Consider the following 6,237-nt stretch of genomic DNA (forward strand, 5'->3'; position numbering starts at 1 on the left):
CCTGGAGATGGCCAGGGTGGGGAGCAGGTGGAGCTGGGGTGGGGCTGGGTGGGTCCTTGGAGGCGGCCACTGGGCTCATGCCCCTGCCTGTGTTCCCCTCCCTGGCCAGGTGCACCTGATGACACCAGACGCAGTCCCCAAGGCGTGCTGTGCGCCCACCAAGCTGAGCGCCACCTCCGTGCTCTACTATGACAGCAGCAACAACGTCATCCTGCGCAAGCATCGTAACATGGTGGTCAAGGCCTGCGGCTGCCACTGAGCCCAGCCCGCCCACCCTGCCGCAGCTGCCCTTCTCATCAGATTGGGCCCCTCAGAAGCAGGAAATCTTCAAACCCAGCCAGACCCCAAGCTGGGGTGTTACCAGGGAGGACCCTCACAATCGTGTCCATGCCCCTTCCTCCTTCCTGCCAGGCTCCTATGCTCCCTTTGCCCTGCCAGGTGTTTGTGTGACTGTCCTGTCTCCAGCCCAGGTGGTTTCAATCAACAGGCAGTGTTCTACCCAAACCCCTCCCCCAGAGGCATGTACTGGCCAGTTCTTTGGGGTTGGCACAGAAGTCCTGTCTAAGGACCTATACATGCCCCTTACTGGCCCAGGCCGTGGGTGGATGTGGGATGACCTGAGAGGCACCTGGAACCCACTGTTGGCCACCTTGAGCTCTTCACCATCCATCACAGGGTGTGGTATGTGTAGTCAGGGTCTAGTTGGCTCCCCATTGCCTGCCCCTCTGAGGTGCAAGGCTAGGTATAAAACTGGACATCCCCTGAAGTACTGTATATTCATGAATCTGAAGTACTGATCCACTGGCCACAGGTGGGCATTTGGTCAACTCAAGAAAAAGCTGAGTGAACAACATGATTTAGTGCTAAAGCCAATGGCATTTATCTTCCTTGTCTTCCTGCTTTGCATCTGCCTCTGCTGTCTGGGAAAGACATATAGTGCATGGACATTTTGCTTTGGAGAAACAGAGAAATCTTGGGGGGTTCCAACAGACCCATCTATCTTCCACTATGTTGACGCATCTGGAGCTCAGCTCTGTGGAGTTTTCCTTTTGCTAAGCAAGCATGCGGTTGCATTGGGTGGCCCAGGATGGCAACATGCAGCACAGATGCCATCATTTCCCTTCCCCTCTGCATGGCAGACATCAATAATCTGTTTTTTTTTCTTCTTTTCTTTTTTTTTTTTGGAGACAGAGTCTCGCTCTGTCGCCAGGCTGGAGTGCAGCGGTGCTATCTTGACTCACTGCAACTCTGCCTCTCAGGTTCAAGCAGTTCTCCTGCCTCAGCTCCTCGAGTAGTTGGCATTACAGGCGCACACCACCGTACCCAGCTAATTTTTGTATTTTTGGTAGAAATGGGGTTTCGCCATGTTGGCCAGGATAGTCCTGATCTCTTGACCTCATGATCTGCCCACCTCAGCCTCCCAAAGTGCTAGGATTACAGGCGTGAGCCACTGCTGATCTGGAATGTTTTTCTTCCAAATCTGAATGGAATTTTCAAATGATCGGCACAGACACTGCCAACAGATAAAGTTGATATGAAGTGAAAACTGGTTGCCTTCTGCCATGCTGAGGAGCAGTCCACCCCCACCAGAGCAATGTATCGGCAACATGGGCAGCCTGTGGCCAGGTCTGGGGTGAGACCAGGGGCCGTCAAAAACAGGCTGGTCACCAAAGTTAGCATCACCCTGAGTGCCCAGCAGCCCTATCCTGTGTCTTGGGCCTATGAGTCAAAGAAAAGGTCCCAGGGAGTGACAGGCAGTAATTAGGCTGAGTTGGGTGGGGAGGTTTGTTTCAGCCTCTGCTGTTCTCGGAAACTGCTGTTCTCCTTGGAGCAGCCACTGGAAGTTGGAATGTTTATTTGATTTTTGACTTGCTAAGCCTGTAATTTACCTGCTGGAACAGACAGAGTCCTGCTGCCCAAACCATGTCATTAAAAGCAGATCCTGAGCCCATCCCATCCACAGGCACAGCCTGGCATGGTGATTCCATCTCCCCATGTGCCCAAGGGTGCGCCTCTCTGGAGTTCACACGCTGCATCCCTAGGGATGGGGGCAGGGGTGAGCTGGTCTGGCAGCAGGGGTGGAGGCTGGAGCCATGCTGCAGGACAGCAGCCCCTCCACTCAGACCAGGGAGGGCATCTGTGTGCAAGCATGGAGGATGAGACCTTCCCATGTACCCAAAGGGCGGGCCCAGGCTGTCTGGAAGGTGGGAAGTTCCCTATCAGCACAGGGATCTCAGCCCTGGCCTGGATGTGAGACCTGACTTGTAGGTGGCTTCCTTATCTGGGTCTCCATTTTCTGTAACATGAGGGAATTGCACTTTGTGATCTCCAAACAACCTTCGGCCAGAGAATCTACCAACTCCTCACAGTGAGCCAGAAGCAGCCTTATAACCCTGAATATGGGACTCCAGTGGCTGTCACGAAGCAGAGTTGGCACATAACATGGAAACTGGCCAGGCACAGTGGCTCACACCTGTAATCCCAGCACTTTGGGAGGCTGAGGCAGGCAGATCACCTGAAGTTAAGAGTTCAAGACCATCCTGGCCAACATGGTAAAACCATGTCTGTACTAAAAATACAAAATTACCCGGGCGTGGTGGTATGTGCCCATAATCCTAGCTGCTCCGGAGGCTGAGGCAGAGGTTGCAATAAGTGGAGATCGCATCATTGCACTTCAGCCTGGACGACAAGAGCAAAACTCCTGTCTCAAAAGAAAACAAAACAAAACTATGGAACCTATCTGCCATCCTAGTACTTACCTAACAGTTCCTTCTTCTCAACATCAAAGATGGTCTTTTAGGCAACTGTAGATTTCAAATTAGCCAGTTATTTTGACGGCACATTTTTTATTCCACCTGTATCTTTTGTGCCCAGCCAATGATCTGGCATAGTCGGGGGTGCACCAAGAATGTCTGTTAAAGTACACAAAGGTTTGTAGATATGGAGTACACCTTACCCATTAATCAAGCTGTGCACAGCAGGAGCCAATACGAGCTGGGATCCTCCTGGTTCATACAGAACAACAGAAAAACATAAGGCTTTGTCTACCTAGTTGGCCATCAGATTTTCAGCAACTTTTGTCGTCCAGACGGTCACCAAATGAAATAAAATAGAAAAATCCCTTGAGCAATTCAACAATTGTGAATGAACAGAAGCCCGTGCATTTAATCCTTGAGTTATCTGTTTGCTGAGCCAAGCATGGCATCTGCAGTGGGTGGCCCAGGCTGGCAACAAAAATACCATTTCCCTTTTCTTTGCTTAGGGCACGGCCTGTTTATCTCGTTGCATCAGACTGGAAGGATGAGGGTGGTGGTTTCAGATCTACTGACAGCAATGAGAAATCAATGAGAGTTGACAGGAAGAGAGGACACACACAACAGGCGAAGGAGGAATGCCCAGCAGCTTTGGTACTTGTAGTGCAATACTGGCCTTGAGGCCAAGTCAGTGGGGGATTCGTAGTCACTGACTTCTAACTAAGGCAGGGAAGTCACACCTCTGGAAAAGGTCCAAGGAAACAGGAATAGAGGCAGTATAGCAAGACACGGATTTTTAGTGCCAAATAGCGGTTGAATCCTGGTTCTGCTTCTTCCTTTGTAGAGTAGGATATTGGTTCTTTCTTCCCAAAGCTATTATAAAGATTAAATATGTACACAAATCTTTGGGATGTCTGACATATAAATGCTTAACAATTGGTACTTGCTGGTATTATTACAAATGAATTTGATTATTTTGAGCCACTTCTATGCCTGTCCATTAAACCAAAATGTGTTCTTCAGGTGACGATATATTTATTTCAGAGCTGTACTTTTTTCCTAAACGATCCACACATGGCATCCCTTGGAGGGCAGGACTTGTATTCTTACAGCCTTTAACAGTCTAGCAAGTGTCACTTGTGGCAGTGGCTGTTTAACTTTGCTCTTGTGTTTCCAGACACCAGGATCCCATGTCCTGCTGAGAGAGGTCTGTACCCACCAGGTGCCTTGGGTGGTAATTTGCATGGGGGAACTGCCCAAGACCAAGCGCTTGACATTTTTGAAAGGAACCCTGGATGGGCACTTGACCCCCTTTTTCAAAAATGTCTTTCACTTCTCAAAAAAATAATGCAGTTTTGGAGGAAAGTAGGATATACAGATAATAAAATACAATTCAAGTCACCACAGTCCCACAAGTCAGATAAACACACTATTAATATTTTGGTGACTTTATTTCTAGGCTTTTTTCTGAAAATATACAAATACCTATGCTTACATATTACAGCTATTTTTACAAAATTGGGATCACACTGTACTATATACAAGTTGCTTTGTGATGTGCTTTTTCTACTTTAGTTTCCCATCACTGAACTCTACTAGACTCCATTTTCACCAGTAAAAAGTTGGTTCCATAATTCCTTCTTCAGAGGTTGCTGCGAGGCTGCCATGACTGCAGCAGATGCCAGCAGCATCTGGAGGCAGCTGTCAAGCTGTTAGAGAGGAAACTTCCACAGCCACAGCACTGATCCTGGGCCTGCCATCCCTGGTTTCACCCTTTATAAGCTATTTCAGGGCCAGCATGCAGATACTTAGATGGGCCCAACTCTGAATGAGTTAGCAGGGAAATGTATCAGCAAAAGGAAGCCCTGCACCCAGTCCTGGTGCTGGTGCAGCAATGGGTATGTGGAATGGGAAGGCCAGCTGGGACAGGAGCCATGCAGTCCCAGGGAAAGCCACTTCTTTGCCCTCCAGGCTGCAGGAAAGGGCGCCCACAGAGCCACTGGGTCTACTTCCCAGAGAGATCAGAGTTTTCCTTTGGCTTGCCACATGGTGTGGAGCCAAAGCAGGTGGCCAGGTTGTGGGGCTGCCCTGCTTTCCAGACCGGAAGGGCAGGGTCTTGTCTCCTGTGTCTCTCCACAAAGGTCCAGGCCAATTATGGGGACCATGACTGTGTCACCCCCCCAGGGCTGTGGACCCTGCCTGCCATAGATTGAGGCTAAAGCCTAGCAAACCTCCCAGGACTCCATTACTACTAAAGAGAGACAGGCCGGGCTTCTAATCCCAGCTCTGCCAAAGCACCCTGGGTGACCTTTGGCAGTCATGCCACTAAAGCCTGTTTACCTGTGCCGGGTTCCAGTGTGCATTCAATGAGATAACACCTGTGGACACCCAGGTGGAGCACTGGGAGAGAAGTCAACACCCAAAGGCTCCAAACCTGCTGGGCTTTCAGAACCGCTCACTGGCCTCCCCCTCCCAAGACTATCAGGGAGGAACAGAGTGACACGGTTGTCACAGGAATCTGTCCTTTTATGGGAGTCTGGCTGTGCTTTTTCTACACAGTCTCTCTTCATTCTTGTCCAAGCACCAAAGTCAGTGCTATCATCCCCAGCTTCATAGACGCCTGGCTAACACCTGTGATTGACCTCTGATGGCCATAATTTGCACTTAGAGAGGAGGGCTATGCTTTGAGGAAGGGTCTCTTTTGGAAGCTCCATAGGGGTCAGGGGTAACCATGTGGTACATCTCAGCTACATGGAGCCTGAAACAGCCAACTGCAGCAACTGGAGCTCAGAAGGTCCAGTTGGCACATGGGAGCCAGAGGTAGGGCCAGAATGCCACCATCCCTCAGCAGGAGCTATCCTAGGGTCATCAGGACCACGGGGCCTCTCCTGCCTCCTGGCTCGTCCAGATCACAACCCAAGGTGAAAAAGCTCAGCTCAGTGGATTTTGAATGGTCTGTGTGACCCAACCCACAGGAGGTGGCCAGCAGCTACAGGGCTCAGTCCCTGCTAAGAGACTTCAGCAGGTGAAATTCTTTAAAACCTCCTGGCTAACCAGCATCTGGAGGGGGAGTGGAGAGAAGCCAGCTCTAAGAAGTGGCTGCACACAGGAGGGCCAGACTGTGAGCTCCGCAGGGGGTGGGAGCATTTGTTCTCTTCAGTGGCTGGCAATCCTGTTTTGTAAAGGCTCAGATAGTAAATAATTTAGGCCTTGGGACTGTGATGGTCAATTTTGTGTGTCAGTTTGGCTAGGCCATGGCATCCAGTTTTTAGTCAAACGCTGGTCTAGATGCTGCTGTGATGATGTTTTTTTTCGAGACAGGGTCTCACTCTGTCACCCAGGCTGGAGTACAGTGGCATGATCATGGCTGACTGCAGCCTCAACCTCCCAGGCTCAAGTGATCCTCCCACCTCAGACTTCTGAGTAGCTGGAGCTATAGCTGTGCACCACCACACCTGGCTTTTTGGTTTTTTTTTTTTTTCCC

This window comes from Cebus imitator, unplaced genomic scaffold (assembly GCF_001604975.1).
Source record: "Cebus imitator isolate Cc_AM_T3 unplaced genomic scaffold, Cebus_imitator-1.0 Scaffold385, whole genome shotgun sequence".
NCBI lineage: Eukaryota > Metazoa > Chordata > Mammalia > Primates > Cebidae > Cebus > Cebus imitator.